This window comes from Manis javanica, chromosome 12 (genome assembly GCF_040802235.1).
Source record: "Manis javanica isolate MJ-LG chromosome 12, MJ_LKY, whole genome shotgun sequence".
NCBI lineage: Eukaryota > Metazoa > Chordata > Mammalia > Pholidota > Manidae > Manis > Manis javanica.
In genome coordinates this window covers 46714330-46733842 of record NC_133167.1, presented here as the reverse complement: position 1 = coordinate 46733842, position 19513 = coordinate 46714330, and positions in this window count along the sequence as shown.

The following is a 19513-nucleotide window of genomic DNA, read 5'->3' as shown; positions in this document are numbered from 1 at the left end:
ACACACACACACATTTCTGAGATGCAACATTTATCTGGGCAGCTTGAAGCTTCTGGAGAGAGAAAGCAGCTGACAGAAGCAATATCCCTACTGTCTAATGTGCTCTCCAGTTCTGTGTTTTCCCCATAAAGACTATAAGCAGGAGATATAATCTTCAGTAATTGACTGATGTTGTAGCTTTGTGAGACTTGGGAGGCACAAAGACCGGGGTGAGAAGCCCCTCAAGCAATTTATTTAATTCCTCTGAGCTTTAGTCCCTTGTCTAAAAGATGAGAATGATAATATCTACCTCATAAAGCTATTGTAGGTAGGCCCGCCCGGGACAAGAATACAAATAAAGGCCCACATGCCATATGTCTAAATATTTAAAAGTTATAAATCAAGCCAACAAACTGTTAAATAAAATATGTTCTATCCTCCTACCTTGACAAATATACCTTCATAAAGACAAAATCAAAAACAGTATGTGTAAAGCTATGATTTTTATAGGACCAAAAGTTGGCAAATATCAAAGACCAGGACTTCTGTTGGCCAGCAGTTTTGATATGAGCAATAAAATAAAAACTTACATAATGCAAATTATGAGCCATTTATTCCATAACACTTTTTTTGCCTTCATTTCAGCAAATGATTATGCTGTTAAAAAATCATTTTTACATTATTTACTCTCTATTGACCATAATGATCTAAAGACTCTTTAGAATTACATATAATTCAAAATATATATAAAGTTTAAATATACTTAATCAAATTGTATAACTTAAAATAATATAAAAGCCAAATATTTTCAGTATCAAATTAATAAATCAAAATTATTTAATAGATGAGCATTTTTGTTTTAAAAATATGAAATCCTATTAAATATTTTATTAAATATTCAAATTCTAGGGCTCAGTCTATCTAATTGCTAATATAAATATTATATTTCACAACATATGCTACATGTAAACACATATATACACAGACTTAACAGTAATATAGGTGGCTTTATGGCAAAATGCTTCCATGTGCACTGCTACAGGGTCTGTGCTAATGGATGAGCACTGCTGGAACTATAATCAGAACACAAAGAGAGGGAGAAAATGAATTTCAATAACTTCTGGGAACCCATACTTGTTATTCAAGAATCATTGTATTTATGCTATTAGAGGAAGAATTTCCCTAATTAATCAGTTGGTTTCTTCTGAAAGAGACCTGAATCTGCCCACACCTCAAATCTTCACCTTACTACAAAGCAGAGTTCATCTCGTAGGTCAGCAGCACAGTCAACACACACTTAAAAAGCATTTGGAAGCACCACCCTTCATTTCAGAGACACAGGGCAGGAGATGTGGAAGAGCATCGCTCTGGGGTCATGAGGGCAGATGTTTAAGGCTAAGGGCCCTATTGAATCTGAGCTGAGTGCCTGTCCTCAACGAGCTCTGTCCAATCTAATGCTGAAGTGCCAGAGAACCTAACAAATGTATGGCCTTTTTCTTTTGTTTTTGTATTTGTAATATGTAGGGCTCTCTAAACACAGGACTTGAAGGCCTGGGCCATTCGTGTCTAAAGGAAGTACTGGTCAGATGGATTAAATGTGCAGCTACTAGAGAGTATCAGGCATGTAGTAAGTGTTCACTAGATGTTAGTCATTGTGATCATGAGTTTTGTCAAGTTTAAAGTGTTTACTTGAACTCAATAACATGTATGTGCAATACTTTGTGAAACTTCAACTGTATTTTAAACATCCAATGTAGAATTAAGAATAAAAAATAGTAAATTACTATTTTTGTAATGGTAATGATTAATTTTAGATTTCCAGTCACTTGTTCATTCATTCAGCTAAAATTTACTAGATACCTACTATAGGCAAGACACGGTATTAGGGATTCTGGTAAAGATAACAAGACATAGCCTCTAATCCAAAGTACACAGGCTAGAGCAATGGTTTTCAACCAAAGGCGATTTGGCCCTCCAGGGGACATTTGGCAATGTCTAATGACATTTTGTCACAAGTCAGGAGGGGCTAGGAGTACAATGAGCATCTACTGAGCAGAGGAAGGGCATGCTGATAAATACCCTGCAACACATAGGACGGTGCTCCACCACAGTTATCTGGCCCAAAATGTCAATAGTGCCAAGGATGAAAAACACTAGTCTAGTGAGAGAAATAAACTATGTTATAAGATTTAACAGATGCATACACAATATGCATCTAAAAGAAAGAGAATGTGCTCCAGGTGTATCACTGGAGAGCTATTCAGTCTTTGAGTCACTGCGTCTTCTTGTGTCTGTGTCTGAACAATGAAGTTGTTCAAGGTACCATTCAGTCCACTTGAACACTAGCATCAGTAGGTGTAGGAAGAAGAATAATGGTTCCCCAAAGACACCCATGTCCTAAACTCCACAACCTGTAAATATACTATTTAACATGGCTTGTGGGAATTAAGATTGTTTATGGAATTAAGGTGGACAATCAGCTAACCCTAAAACAGGAAGATGATCCTGGATTACCCATGTGTCACAATGTAATGAAAAAAATTTAAGTTCCAGATGCAGTTCTCCTATCTTAATTTGTCATGAATGATCTACAGAACTTTTTATAGCCTTAGGCACGTGAAAAATACTTTTTGGCTTAAAGTGGCTATTAGCTAAACAGAGCACAGAGACCTCTCAATAATTTTATCAAAAAGGCTTGGAGATTGGATTCTAATTCAGGTGAAACAGTAACAAATATCAACAGAGAAAAACAAAGTGTCTCTAAATCCATTAATCACATTAAAGCAACCAAAACAAGTATCAGTGCAAACAGGATGAAAAAAAAAAAGAAAGAGAAAAGAAGGGGCCAAATTTATAATCCATGTAAAGAGGAAAAGCCTGCTAAAAGGCACTCCCCCATGAGTGAAAGTGGCAGATATGGTATCATTCCACAGGTCCCTCTGCCTTGATTTACACAAGTGTCATAAACATAAAAGCTGATGGATAACCCTTTAAACATTACATGAGAAGCATTCAGAAGCACATGCTTTATATGGTAGGCATTATACAATTGAAAGCTGCTCTTAAGAGATCCCTGAAACTTGAATATAAACATAACCTTGCATGCATACTGAAAATATATTTGATTTTAAAACATTTTTTACAGCCTACACTCACCAGCTCTAACTGCCTTTTCACCTTAATGGGGGCCCATGTGAGCATGGTATTGCTCTTAGGAATTTCAACTTGAATCCAGCAAAAATGGTAACTCTTTATACTGTTAATCCAAATGGCATCTGACTGCAGCATCATTGGCACTCCTGTTCTCCCAGCCAGGTTAATTTGATTCTTGAGAAGTAAAGGAAGATAATCTCGATTGATATCATCTCATTTGGGGATATTAAGTAGGAAATCAAATATATTAAGTATTTTTGCCATCTTTATTTCTTTAAGAAATCACACTTAAACTTTGAGGGATTTTCAAATCTGTAAGTATATTTTAATCCATAGTTTCCAAATGTTGCCTTTAGTTTTAATTCCTATCTGAAGAATTCAGTGTAATGTTAAATCATGCTTATTAATTTAACAAATCAAGCAAAATATTGTAATGTAACCAAACTCCACAAAAATAAATGAACCACTAATTATTTGGTTTTCACTTAGTAATGATTTGAAAAGTTTGAAAATAATCATTATTGCCTTATATTCTTGATCTGGTTTAACATTGTTAATATACTTGCAACTGACTCTCTTCTAAATATATTGCAGAAAAAAATCTGTTGGAATGTTCATTGTTGTCTTGGTATCTTTATTGTAACTCAAACAGAAAACAACTTTCCCCTTATCCTCCATCCTGGAGGGATAGCCAAACTTCCATTTCTTGTATTCTTAAGTTTTCCTGGTCCTAAGGGAATTGGTTTCCCAAAATATAGGCTCATAAATGAAGGAGTCACACTCAAAGAGAGTGAGAGATCCAAGATTTGAGGGGGGAGATAGTTGCCCAAATACATGGCAAAGGAATGTAATATTTGCTCATTTCAAGAGTCAGAGCAAATTCACACATATTAAAACATGATAATCATTTTCACCTCAGTCCACATTGACAACCACCACATATTTCTGGAAATGTTATTTTCTCTAAAATACATAATTAAGTGATTTTGGCTATACAAATACCAAAACTCACTGTACTCAAGATTTCTCTGCTCTTAGTCCTGATTGCAATTAATGGCCCATGTTATGCCTTCTAAAATAAGTTTGGTAACTTCAGTATTATTTTCTGAGAAATTGCATTGTCCTTTTTGTTAGTTAACTTTTAAAAAGAAATACAAAGCAGTTGTCTTTTCATGACTTCCATCCACAATATAAATGCCCTGAATTTCTGTATGGGATGAATATTCAAAAACAAAGAACACAATGAAATGCATTAAGATTTTTAGAAATCTCTCACATGGGTAAGATTACCTACATTTTCTAGCATAAAACAATATTCCATAAAGGAAAATGGTACATGAGAACCCATAGAAAAAAATTAAATATTTTCTTGGAAATCCACAAATTAGTATGAATCATCTACCTTCCAGGTAAAGCATGTCATTCAGGAAGAATTTAATGAGGACAAATCTAGGGTGCTGAGAAATGGCCTTTCACAGGTATCCACACAAAAAAATGTCTTTGGAGCTATCCTAATCTTCCCCTAACTTTTCCTCATTTCAAATAATGACCAATAATTGCCCTTGTTTACTAGTGCTGAAACTAGATTAATTTAATACGGGAGTCAACTGAATCAATTTTTACAAGTAACTGTAGTTTTATTTTCTTCATTATTTCAGGGAGAAGTCCAAACTTTTCTTCTATTTCTCAATTATCTAAACTGCATCTATAAAGGCTGGCCCTTGCTAAATGTAAATAGACTCAAACAAACAGCTAGGGAGTTTTGTTAAACAAAGGCCATTTATTTTTTAGATTTGAGGCAGCTTCTACTTAAAAGCTAGAGACCATATCAGCAAAACCAAATATGGCATTACTTTCCTTCCCAAATGGATCTAATTTATAAATATAGATGAATTTCCTCATAGCTCACAAACTTTTTAGACAAAATCCATACCACAAATTCTCTGCAAAATAAAGGACAGCACAAGATGATTTATCATACTTCCTCAGGCTACAATGTGTGTGTTTTATATGCTATATGATGTTCTTAGCTTGAGTAAAATATATAAATTGATTGAACATAGTATCTGAACCCCTAATACAACCTTATCAACCCCAATTTATGTAGTTTTAAATAGTCTTATTTTTTTTAATGTAGAAATTTTAAAGTTAGGAATGCTAAAAGATGAAGTTAAATATTCATGCAAACCATACTTTTTCCATGTTTCCACTCCACCCCAAGTGCATTGTGGAGTACCCATTTTGAGAATTACACAGTACTAAGTGCTTAGAGGTTTTCAATAATTCCAGGAAAACATGTCCTTAACCTCACTGGTGTATAGTTTTATATTGCCACCTTACGTATCAATTTAGTGCATTAAATGCACACAAGAAAATGCATGATGTGACATGGAATATGGAATTTAAAAGTTCCTCATTGACATACATAAAATCACAAGCAATATTGAATAAACAAAGCTGATTTCATGCATTTAATTAACTTGATAGTGGAAAGCTCCATATACTATGAGGTTGCTATTGTGTCTTTTCTATTTTAAAAGATATTCTTCCAGCAATAAACTCCAGTATTCTTTTTTTTGTTTCATTAATAAACAATTACATGAGCAACACTGGGGTTACTAGATTCCCCCCATTATCCAGTCTCCACCATATACACCATTACATCACTGTCCATCAGCATAGTAAGGTGCTACAGTAAACTCCAGTATTCTTTAACACTACTTCACCCTTTCCAATAAGTGAAAATGATAAAGAAATCTGAAGGATCTGTTTGTTGCTAAACATTAACATTCTATTTAGCAAAAAATCCATTATATTTATGCTTTGTATCCAAGACTACTTACTTGAATCCTCTCTGCATTGAGAAATGAACAGCACTTGTCTCTTAGTCTATAGTGGATGTTTAAATAGTAGGAGTTTACCAGTACACAACTGTGTTGGCCTTTGTGCACTCTCCTCTCCAGGTTATACACAGTCATCAGCAGAAAGTAGTGGGTGGTAAGGATAAAGGGAATAAGACTTCCAATGACATATATCCTCTGAAAAGAGATATTTTAAAAAGAAAAACAGCCTTTACATAAGGCATACATTTATGAAATTGGTGAATGTTTTATTTTATGGGGGGCTTTCTCCCAACTTCAAGAAGAGGCTGATGTTTACCATGTGATCATCAAAAAGAAGACAGAGAAAAATAGAAGCTTTGAGTATTCCTATTCATTCCTAGAAAAATATTAATATTTTAAATATATCCAAATTCAATATTCAGATTCTTCCAATGCAAAAGAAATAAAAAAGTAAAAACAAAAAACAAGACAAAACTACCATTTCATCAACTATTAAGAAATTGATTCTAAAACTACTCAGCTTTATAGCACCTGAAGTAAATAAACATATGAAAATAGAATGATAACTCCATATTTTACCTTTTAAATCATATATTTCATATAAAAGCATTTGGATTGACCTTTATTAAATAGAAATTTTAAGTTTTAATAAAATATAGATTCTAAGAAAACAATTGTAATATAATCTCATTGAGAGGTTTAAAACTCAAAGCCACATTGGTCATAATGACAAGTGATAAATAAGTAAAATATTTTTTCTTGGATCCATGCCTGTAATACTATGATAACATTCATTTTTATTATAGTATTTTATGCTAGACACAAAGTTTCCCAGACTGGATTTCTATTTATGATATTGGAACCTTGGAGAGTGAAGAAGTTGAGGTTATGTTCACATGGATGCCGGAATTTGAGGATCAGGAAGATAGCTGAAAAATCCTCAGTTTGGAGGGGACAAACAAAAAAATAGTCATAATAAAAACAAGAGATCAGTAATCAAACAAGTTTTTAAAAAATATGCTATTGGGAGAAGCTGTGAGGATTATATAATCAAAGAGGGTAGTATTTGAAAAACAACTAAAAGTTTAAGTAGGGCAACATCAGTAGAATATATAAATAGAAGGCATAATAAGACCTATGCAACTGCACTAAAATTAGGGAAGTTCTAGCTGATAGAGAAGTCATTTTCTCTTTCTGTACTACAGCACGACCATTTCCACACCTTAGACCATGTCTCCATTTCAGACAGACAGAAGGGAAAAGAACATGGAGGACTGTGCACAGTGGGTTAAAGTGGTGCACATTCCTTTCATCCACATTTCATTGGCCAGAACTTAGTTACATGGTCACATCTAACTGGAAGGGAACCTAGAAAGTTCTATGTCGTTATATGTCCAAAAATGAAGAGAATATAGGTTTTTGTAAACGCAGAGCAGCTTCTTCCATAGGGCTGTATTAAGAAGAGCTAAGCCAGTCACACCTCTCCCCTACTCATTACCAAACAGTTTGAATGATTTTACTCTAAGATTTAATACAATAAATGCTCTCAAAGTATGAAGCATTTGCCTAACAAACAATAATATCTTAATGACATAGAGCCGATGGATAAATCCAAGAGATATTAATGGAAAAAGACAGACAGGAAAACTAGTTTTGCCTAGAGGAGAAATACTGTAAATGGAGTTGAGCTTCTCTTTCAGCAGGCAAGAAGTGAGGGTAAGGGGTGGCTTTATTTCTGTTCCTCCCACACACATCCTAAATTTAAACCTGTCTACTGACATGTTCTTCTCATATGTAATTTCAGAAAAAAAATTACTGGTTTTAAATATATATATTATATAATATTTATATTATATATATATCATGTATTTTATATATTTATATTATATATATATAATGTATTTTATAAACAGAGATATATAGATAGAGAGAGAGGTAGATATAATTTGGGGAGGATGTCCTATATCTGAATCCTCCAAATAGCTTTGGAGATCTTCCTTTTTATAAATGTACATCAAACTTAATTTTGAAAATGAATAATGTGTAAAACTCAATTTCCCAAACTCTGTATCTGTGAGATTATTACAAGATGACCAAATTCCCAGAAGCATGGTAGTGATGAGAATAGTAGTGACTAGCATCCTGTAGAAGTGTTCTAAGTGGACCACATCTGCTGTGTGATCCTGTGTTTTTCCTGAATATGATGTCTCTGAAGCTAATTCTCCTGCTCTCCTAGTGTTTGGGTGAGGCATCCAACACCTTTTTAATAAATTCCATTTTAGCATATATCAGCCAGAGTCCATTGCTGTCTTGCACAGAGGAACATTAATACAGAAACTGTTTACAGACATAGTCACAAGTACAAACACTCAGATACTATTTGGGTTGGGAAGGACAATATGTGCTTGGTAGATGGAAATCTAGGATTGGTTATCTAGTGAAACTGGGACAGAAGATAGTGAAATATAACTAGTATTAAGAGATGATATTTGATAGCAGATGGCATGAAATGGTTAAAATGTTATTGAATTATCATCTGTGCAAACCTTTGGAGGAACCAAGACTCACTTCACTGCCATGAAACAGTATATATAGTCTAGAGAATCTGATGACTGTGGAATAGGGTGGTTGCTAACAGTAATGGAAAGCATAGCATCTGAAAGTGATAATCTCAAAGTTTTAAATTATCAGTTTAAGGCACAGATTAAAACAAGGAACTCTCCGTGTTAGAAGAATCTTTATCTACTGTAGCTGTAAATTGAAATGGATGAAGGTCAAACATACAATTTGGTCAAATAGATTGCTAAATTAATGAGATCATTACAATTCAAAGCCTGTATCAATCTCTTATATGAAAGTGAGGACACTAATCAAGAAAAAATAGAATACCAAAACTTTAAATGGTGAAATACTGGAAGATTCAGAAGATTCAGTGACCTTACATGCTCAACCTTACAATGCCTTCTTTGCCAGATAAAGCAGCTTGTTGTCCCTTGTCTATAGAGGCTCTTTCTGCCTTACTTGAAGACCAAATATTGACTTTTGTCTGGGAGAGTTGTTTTGCAAGGGCAATTCTGTTCATACCTACTTCCACTATTACTTAATATCTCCAGGTATTTAACTAGAGTCAGATCCTAGCATGCCCTGTGATCAAATACAAAGTCAAAGATGGAAGAAAAAAATAATAAAATGCAAGATTCTGCTAATTTATATCAATAATTGGAGTTTGGGGAATTGGAGTTTGGGGAAACTAAGCATAAAATAATATAATTTTAAACTGGGCTGAAATTATCAATATATTATATATGAATGCCAATATACATTTATATCTATGTAAATAGATGTATAAACTATCAATATAGAATATTCTGATTTCAGTTGGATAGCTGAAGTAAGCTAATAGTGGTTAATTGTTTGTTTGGTGACCTAAATATGGACTCAATGGTGGCCAAATAAATGAAGAGAAAATGGCAGAAATTTTTTCATATAATGTAAAGAAAGCAATTTAAACACACATTTTGGAGTTTATTTATCATGTATGCTCCTCTTATGCACCCCTTAGTCAAATTCCCCAAGGGGTCATCAGGGGTTTACAAAAGTCTTTATTTAAGGAAGTACCAATACCTCTATGGCATACTTAATAGGTATACTCTGGGAGTCAGTAAAAGAAGATGCAGTAGAGAATGGTCCCATGGTTTTAGTGGTATAGCAGAATTCCAGTTCAGCAGAGACCAAGTAATGGTACTTAACTGCCTGGAAAAAAATGGACATGACTGCTATCTATCATGTATGCAATTAACAAGGGCAGTAGAGTAATCAAAATGGTCTTAAACTCCAGTATCTGAACCAGTAGGCAATTGACTATGGAGTGACAAGTCCTAAAAGAGATGGGCAACCTATTAATTACCTACTGGGTGTGTACAACTAAATAAACATCAGTTCTGGGACAGACATGCAACTGGAGCTACCACAATACAAAAGCACACATAAGTTCTATCTCAATTCCCATACTTGAGTTAGTTCATAAGCCCAGAGAGCCTTAAAAAAAGCATGAGCCAAGAAGTCTTCATAAAGTAACTCTTTATTTTCCGCAAGAGGACTTATAGCTATTTATAAGAATAAATATACTTATAAAATGTAAATATCTAAAAATTTGGGGATTAATGAGCACTAGCATGAGTCAACAATAATTCCTAGACATACAGAACACAAATAAATCTATCGATAAGAGGGAAGCTCATGGGGTATCAGTTATGAAATGGTCCCATTTCAGAATCAGAATGCACATGATGATATCCCAAACCCATACTATGGTTATTTCTCCAGATCCTACATGTCTAGTTGGAACATTTATGCCCCAACAATGGTAGTTCCCAGAGTGGAACCTTGAATCATGGATAAAGTAATACAACCCATGACAGAAATATATGACATTAAGAGTTTAGTAGAAGCCTCTAGAGCACCTTCTGTCTACCAAAATGGTAAATCACAAAAAAATACTGTATCCCTAGAGGAATCACTAAGAATAGCACCATCATCAGACAAATGATACAAGATAGGTCATTCTTATTACACACCCATTTAATTCTCCAGTTTGGTAAGTAGAGATTAGATAGGATTTAGGATTCAAGTAAACTGTTCCAGATATGGTCCCATTAATTGTTCCACATATGATGGTTTTGATGACAAAGAGCCTACTCTCCTCATCCAAATAAGCAGACAAAGCCAGAGGTAATCTGCCTTCTCTTGGGAAATACAGTAGTACACTTAATCGACTTGCCCCAGAATTACATCAACTCTCTTTCTTTGTCATGATTCAAGGTAGAAATACTATATTCTCATGATCCCATCAGATAATATACAGGTCTGCTACATTAATAATATCATCCTACAGAGCCTTAAGAGTACTGGGTAACACTTTCCTAAGATGTTGGTAAGACTTTTGAGGACTAGATGGTAGTAGATCATGTGGCCTGCCATCTCACTAACATTTCTCAGAATCCAGGAGTTTGGAGCATGTTGGAACACTCCAAAAAAATAAAACAGAAATCACTGCATTTGAACGCTGACTAATGAGATGAAGCACATTTGTCCTCATTGGATTTTGGAGGCCAAAAATACCGAATTTGGGTATGCTGCTCTGACCAGCTGATTTCAAAGGCTGCCAGTTTGAGGTGAGGCCCAAAATAAAAGAAAGTAACCTGTCTGGTCCAGTCTGTAGTGAAAGCAGCTCTGCCATTTGACCCACCAGATGCAACAATATTGCTTGAAGTGTTGGTGGGCTACATGCATACTGTGTAATCCCTGACAGGAAAGTCACTGAGGACCTCATGTTTCTAAAGCAGGGGTAGGCAAACTACAGCCTACAGACCAAATTCACCCCAGTGCCCAATTCATAAATGAAATTTTATGGGAACTCATCTATACTCATTTACTCACCTATATACACAACTGTTTTGGGGCTACAGCAGCACAGCTGAGTTGTGACAGAGACCACCACATAGCCCACAAAGCCTAATATATTTATTATTTGTCTGTTTACAAAAAAAAATTGACAATCCTTTTATTATAGCAAAGCTATGCCATTTTTATCACATAAATATTTTCCTTTTGAAAAATACCTCTTAGCTCACAAATGGATCCTGGTAGATACTGAATCCTGACCATTGAATACTGGATGCAATTATATTTGGAATAGAATTCATCACTAATCACTAGATGCAGGTCAATTGGAAGTGGACCCTTACACAGCAGCACATTTGTCTTCATTGGATTTTGGAGGCCAAAAATACCGAATTTGGGTGTGTATGTATATGGGCCCCTTCCAGCAAGAAATTTGGAGATGGGCATTTTTGCCTGCTCTTATGTGCTTGGCCTGGGTGTATAGCTCTCTGTGTGTGTGTATGTGTGTGTGTGTGTGTGTGTGCATGTTGTGGTGGGTGAGTATGCTCCTGTAGCCATTAAGACCTTCTTGTTAACTATAGTCCTGTGGAACTTTTGAATGCAAGCTCTGGTGGATCTCAGTGCCATGTGATCTAGGGGCCTGTCCCTTGGTCAGCCACCACAAAAGCTGGTGCGCCTGACATGTCTACAAGCTTCTTCCAGAGAGATATTGCTAACTTGGTGCAGGCTAGAGGGAGAAGACAGGGGAAGTGTCCACAGGCTTCCCTGATTTCTGGGGAGGATCTCAGTCAGCTCCTAGATAGATGCTAAATTAGAATGCAGCTTTTAAATATGCAAATAGATCTTTGTCAGTGGACACTGGGAAATGGGCATTTTTTGCCTGCTCACTCTGCACTGACTTGGGGGTGGAGGCAGAATAGCTGGTTGAGACCTGTTTCTTTGTTTGATACAGTCCTATGGGGCCTGTGCATGCAAGCCCAGTTAGATAGCAGAGCCAGGTGATCTGGGCAGCAACCACTAAAGCTGGGGTGCAGATATGTATACAAGCTGCAACCAGGGAGACAGTGGTGATTTGAAATTGGTTAGAGTGAGGAGATAGAGGAGGCATCTGCTGGCTTCCCCAGCTTCCATGGAGGAAGACAGTCAGCCAGTGTATGTGTGCTAAATTAGAAGCCTGACCCTCAGGCAGTAGCTTTTAATATATGTAAATACATCCTTTGTGGGGAAAGACTGGGAGGTGGACATTTTTGCCTATTCCCTCTGCATTGAACCCTGGGGGAATAGCCATGGAGAATCCTCTAACGTCTGTTATTGCTTTGCTTCTGATAGTCTTGTGAGTGTCATGGATGCAAACCTTGTTTGCTGTCAGAGCTAAGTGTTTGGGAGGCCCACCCTTCAGGTGGAAGTCTTAAAAGTGGGGCACTAGATGTGGAGTCCAAACCTTTCACTCCTCAGGGAGAAGATGGTAGTTTGGAGTTCCCTCCTGATTGTATGGCATTTTTGCTCCGGGTGGAGTTTATGGAGAAAGTGCGTCTCAACCTTTCCTACTTATTTTGATATGAGCATTTTCTTGTTTAACCAATATGTAGGAGTCACTAGACTAGTTTCTGGGTTGTTTTTAACAGAGAATTTCTCTGGCTATCTCTTATTCTAGTTAGTGAGAATAACAGGTCCAGGCCCTCTTCCATATATACAAAACCATTTCCAATTTCAAATTTCAGTATTGTGAACCAACAATCTCACTTGGGGCTCAAGTGATTCTTTTTTCAGCTCTCCTCATGGAAGCACATACAATCTATTTTGCAGATATTCCTTTAGATTCAGTTTTCCTAAGAAAACAACATCGACTTTGGCTTCCTCTTGCCCCCTCCGGAAAGGCTGCTCTCAGGGAAGTACTCTCTCCTCTGAGAAGAACTGAGTTTTAACAGTTCCTTTCAAGTACTCATTAACATGCCATTCAATCCAACTAATGTTGATTCAGAATTGATAATGAGCACTAGGATGGTTTCTGGATTAAAGAAATCCAAAAAACACCTAGAAAATGGAGCAATGGAAGAAATGTCTTATATAAGTTCCCCTTATATCTTGGCATTGACAGGTGGAGAGGATTGAACTCTCAAGTCCATAATTGCACTTTTAGAAAAAAACTTTCCTGACATTAGTCCCATATGCTGAAGATGGAATCTCCATTTTCTTTTCTGTAACTAGATGTCAGTAGTTACACAGGCATTAGAATCCAGATTTATGTATATGACTATTTTTATGCCTATTTTTAAACATAGAAATAGAAATCTGCACATTTCACAATGCTAACCAGTGGTCTCTGCCTTCTATTGTCTCCATTGTTCTTACCACACACAGAAGTTCCTTTTGCCCATTTAGAAAAACAATGCTAAAAGTTCTGATGCAAGTATGCATATCCTCACAATGTTAATACTCACACCATTATTCCAGATTTAAAATGGTTCTTCTACCACAGATAAACCTCATTAACTCATACACTAATAACTCTGAATTTCAATAACTCAGATGTTTATATCTCCTCTGTCAGAGATGAGAGTAAATTACATTCAAGTGGATTAAGAGCCAGTGAGAATAAAGAAGAGTAGCTGAATTATATGCATTAGAATTTTAAAACCCTCACCACTGAGCAAACTCCACCTGCTAAATTGATAAGAGAAATATAAGACTTCTGTATCAATAACTAAAGTTTAAATAGGTGTAACTCATGTTTCCTATAGTATATCTGTAAGGAAAGCAAGTATGGGGGCAGGGGCGCAGTATAGGAAGTCCATAGAATCAAAGAATATAATTATCCAAATTTTGAGCCCATAAGTGAAATCCCCGTAACCCACCAGCCCCCAAATTCTTTCTTTTTTATCTCTAGAATTTCAGAGGCAGTTAAAACCAGAGCCTGGGATGGGACAGAACAGTAGAGCATTCAAGTCTTGCTTCTTCCTACACAATTTACTCAGCCTTTCTAAGACTTAAGTATTTTATCTGCCAAACTGAAATAATAATTGCTTTGAGGAGTAAAAGGAATACTATATGTAGCCTCAACACAGCACCTGGTATATAAATTCTCTGAGTTTCTCCACCCTGTTCTTCCTTCCCTCACTCAAGTTCTCCTCTCCCTATGCTCCCATCAGCTGTCACATTGCTGTCACTCTTCTTGAGATTTCCTTAGGAGCCACATGGCAGCAGGGAGCTGTTGCTACTATTTTGCAGCCAAGTACCTCCTGAACATAAAGCCAGTGCAAAAGAGGAAAAGTCCAAATGCAGACTTCCTAGAAGCATCAGAAAACTTCTTCCAGCTCATTGGTGCCAGTTTGGGTCAGTGCTTATATGTCTAACCAATTGCTGTGACAAGGGAACTGAAATTATTGACTGGATCAGGTCTAAATAATATCCTTCACCCTTGAAGAAATTGGGGATGTACTACCAAACCACATACACCAGGTAAGCGAAGGAGCAGATCCCCAAATGACCATTGCCATAGGCAGGGTGAATGGATACAGAGAAGATGCATCCTCTTACATCTTACAATTTCCCCATACTCACTTCTTGAGTGGCTGTCTAATGCTTTTACCTGTAGTCTTCCCCAAATTCCATAGTTCAAGTATTTACATGTATAATCCAAAGTGTCTATGGCCTGGATACTCTCAAGTCTTTTAGTCTTTAGAGCACTTGCTACTTTCATAATTATATTAAAAGTAAGAAGTTCCTATCTCATGCCCTAGGGGAAGTCCAGAACTCCCAAAATATTCCATGCCTTCTCCTAGGTAGATGGAATCTCACCACTCTCACCTGGGCAGTGTCCCTACTTTACCTTCTCACTCTCTGCAGCTGCTGTCTCCTTTCCATGCCACTAGGGCTCTCCACTTTCACTCCTCACAGCAGAGCATGGTGGGTAAATTTCATTAAAATTTTGGGTGGAATAGGAAGGGATCACAGAGAAGTGCAAAAAATAATTTATAATTGAATTTGAGAATTACTATTCTTAGTAGTTTCCTGACCACAACGTGCCAAAGTTAACTTTTTTTTACTGACCACCTTTTCTTTTCTCAGACTTGATCTTCTGCCAAGGCTGCTACCTCTCTGTATAGCTCCCTCTCCTCCATATTTTAGGACTCACAAAATCTTACCTCCCCAACCCATCAGAAAAAAAAATTAAATATCCCCCCTTGCATTGTATACAGAGTAGTTTAGCTCCACATCCTCATTCAATGGAGTGTGCCTTTTATTCATTTGACCATATAAATCTGGTGTACAGTAACAGCAAGATTTTCAACATTTAATTTCTTATGCTGAATTTTATTCCTCAGGCCTAATCAAAGCAATATTTTAAAATATTAAAACATATTTTATTGGCTCTTTGTAATTTCAAATTTCAAAAAACAATACAAAACACCTGGTATGTGTGCCATAATTCTGCATGCCCCAGAGGTTGTTAGTGGGTTTCTCCCATTGCTTTTATATATATAAATTGTGTTTGACAGTAAGCACTAATTCTCCATTCCAAGGCTTTCCTAACTTAGTGTTAGTGTGTATCCTTTAGCAATTCCATCCTCATTAATCTTGTAGCCATTTTTCATTCCTTTACTGAACCACAAAGTATCATCATCATGTCCATGACAGAATATTCTGTAAGAGGACACCTGATCCTGTGTCTTGCTTCCACGCAGAAAAGCTGTTGAATGTAATACAGTATCACTGTGTGTGTATATATATTTTTATAAATGTTATATATATATATGAAGATTCAGACATACAGTTGTCTTATAACAAGTTACAGAAGAAAGACAAGAACTTTATCTGGTGATTCCTGGCACAGGCTTTGACTCAATAGACCCAATAGGTCGCAGTAAACAGGCCAACAGATACAAGTCATGTCTTGGTCCTGCTGCTTCCCTCACAGGTTTTGGCAGTGCTACGTCATTCAGATGTGTTACTACCCAGTCCTTCCTCTCCAGTGGACTTTCTGAAAGTCACACTCCCTTTTCTTTTGTTTCTGCACCCTTAGGCTATTTAAGGCTGGCATCATGGGCTCTAAAATAAATGTCAAATCACTTTCCAGAAGTCTTTCTGAAAAACCATAAGCCAGTAAGCAAAGGTAGTCAATGCCTGATCAGAGTAAGCCTGACTGGCTATTTACCTAAAAATCCATATGTTGCTGATCAATATATTGTTTCATATTTAAAATTCGTATAGGAGTGCACCAAATACATTTTTTTTGGCTCTTTACATGGGTACTGAGTTTATGTGTCATATTTTGTATATAATGGTTTTTGTATTTTATTGTTATCCTTTTAATTAAAAAAACAAAACAAAACAAAAACTAGAGGTTCTAGGCTGTACTAAGTACTAAGCAGTAGCTTACATAGTAAGAAAGCATGACTGTGTGATTAGGTGCCCTTCCTATGGCATCAGCACAAAGGCTAAGCCAACTAACTCTAACAGATTTGAGCCTAAGCTCAAATCCCAGCACTACCGCTTACTAAATACACATCCAGGGAACTATATTTAAAATTTGAGGTGATTTATCATTATCCCAAAGGGTTGTTGTAAGAATAAAATGAATTAATATATGACTTAGGAGAGTATCTTGGATATAAGAAGTCATTTCTAAATGCTTACCACCATGAATGTTTATTAACTGGTAGAAACAAGCACATAGGCTCAATATTATTTTTTGAAGTTTGAAAGCATTTGCATTATAAAACACAAAACACTGTATATTTTGTAGGAAGAAAAAAATAGTTCCCCTATATTTTTTTCAACTTTAGTTCACTCATTTTACAAATGCATTTTAAGCACCCAAGTGCCATGCACTAGAAGATGTACCAGGGATATGGTGTATAATGAGAGAGAGAAGCTTCCACAAAAGCCTTAATTCTAGAGGAAAAGAGAAAATAAACATATAAAGAAATAAAGTGATCAAGATAATATCAGCTAGTAATAGAGCTGTGCAAAAAATAAAAAGAGACAATTTAATAGGTGGGTGTAAGTGGCAGGGTCATCATGCAGGAGTGATACTCTAGAAGTAGGATCAAAACTGAGATCTTAGGAAGAAGATCTGCAAAGTTCTGCAAAGACTAGGTTGAGCACATTCCAGCAAGGGAAAGAGTCCATGTCAAGGAGCAGAAAGAAGGCCAATGTGGTTGAAATGGCTTGAACCAAAGAATGGGTAATGATGTTAGTGATGTAGTCAAGAGCCAGATTATGTAGCTTTATGGCCCCTGGTCAAGTTTAGATTTTTATCCTAAATGAGATAAGAAGTCATGGGAAGGTTAGGGTGAGGTAAGATGATCTGATTTATAATTCTAAGCAGCTACCTTGGCAGCTGGGCAGGTGATTATAGAGGAGAAGGAGAAGGCAGAGCTGCAGGAAGGCTACTGCCTCAGGTAAGAGATGGTGGTAGCAGTGGGAATGGGCAGATTCTGGATGTATCATAGAGGCAGAGCTGGCAGGCTTGGAATGAATGTGAAGGTGGGGAAGAGACAGAGAGATGGAGATCAAGAATGTCTCTTGGTTTTAGCTTGAGAAGCTATATGGGTATCAATTTGTTGAATTCAGAAGACTTAAGAGAGAATAAATTTGGAGAAGACTTCATGCTATTCTTATTTTGACCACATGCACTGAAAAGAGACATTTTTCTTTTATTGGAAATACACTTAAAATTCATTTTTCAGTCTTCTGAAATCTGAGCATTAGTGAAGCTAATCTTAACTGATCAAAAAGACAAATACACATTTCCTTTATTATCTGAGCTATGTGTTCCATTTGCACATATAACAACTAAAATTTAAAGAATGTCTGCAATCTATTTTCCCCTATAGCTTTCTACTGCAAGTTTTAGGAAGCACAAACTCAAGAGAAACTAAGAACAATTTCTGCTTCACTTACATTGTACCAAACCCACAGCATGACTTAAGGCAACATGAAATAAATTAATTTAATCATGCTGATAAAGGTAGCAGCCAAAACATGTACCACAAAGAGGAGCTAACAAAGTCTAAAACAGCTTACATGCAATGGTTTATAGCACTTCTTAAACATTATGTAGTTCTTATTCCAAATGAGTCATTTTTCATCTCTTTCAGGTTTTTGCAAAGATACAGTTCTGCTATTGTTTGGAACATGGGAATTGTTCTGATGCAGTTGATACAGTAGGAACAATCTGAGGACAATGCAAATGTAATGTTTGCTTATGTACCATTTCGTCCCTGAGCAATACTCAATGAATGCAGAAAACTGCACCCAATTGACCCAAGCCATGCAGGAATACACAAAACACACACACTCCTCAAACCTCTGCCAGCTACCTCAGTTCACCAGCCTGGGTTATGAGTCACACCCATCCACATGTGGTTTTAGTACATGCCACCTGATTTCAGAAAACCCTCATTCCTCTATTTTACAATAAAATAACTCACAAGCTACAGCCCTTCTGACTCCCAGAAACAAACTTCAGTTTTGTTTCAAGGTAAAGTGCCATATTTATTGCAGGATTTATGCATTTCTTAACCATTTAATGTGTGTAAAACAGTGTTACCATTTTCATTAGGTTTCTATCTTTTTTTTTTATGTGTTACTGACAAAGTTTTTGAATATCATGCCCCTAGCTGCTTTATTCCATAAGCCTTGAAATGCACATAGCAGAATTGGCTATATCTGAAATGCAAATTTAGTCTTTCTGGGTTAAGTTTCTAAAACAAAGCAAACATCTAGGATCATCAGGGTGATCAGAGAAATCTAATTACAATTTCTCTGAATCATAAATGTGTTTAATAACAGTGCATAGAATGAGAAGGATTTGGCAAGCTTAAGAAAATCACTGAACTATCTGTTTAGATACTATATATTAGATGTTATGCACAAGTACAGTCATTTCCATCTTATTTGAGTGTTTAATTTTTGCACTCTATCTTTTTACATCTCATACTTATAAAAGAGAAAAAGAAGTAACTGAAGAGAAGGTCTCCTTAGTATTAAAAGAAATAGTTAATTTTGTGAAATGTGTAAGTGTGTGTATTAAAGTTATACCTGCAACCTAAATCCACCCTGAAAGAAAGTGTTAATGTTGCCTAAATGTTGGATACTCCTGGTAAAAGGAACAGGAAAAAGAAAGGGAG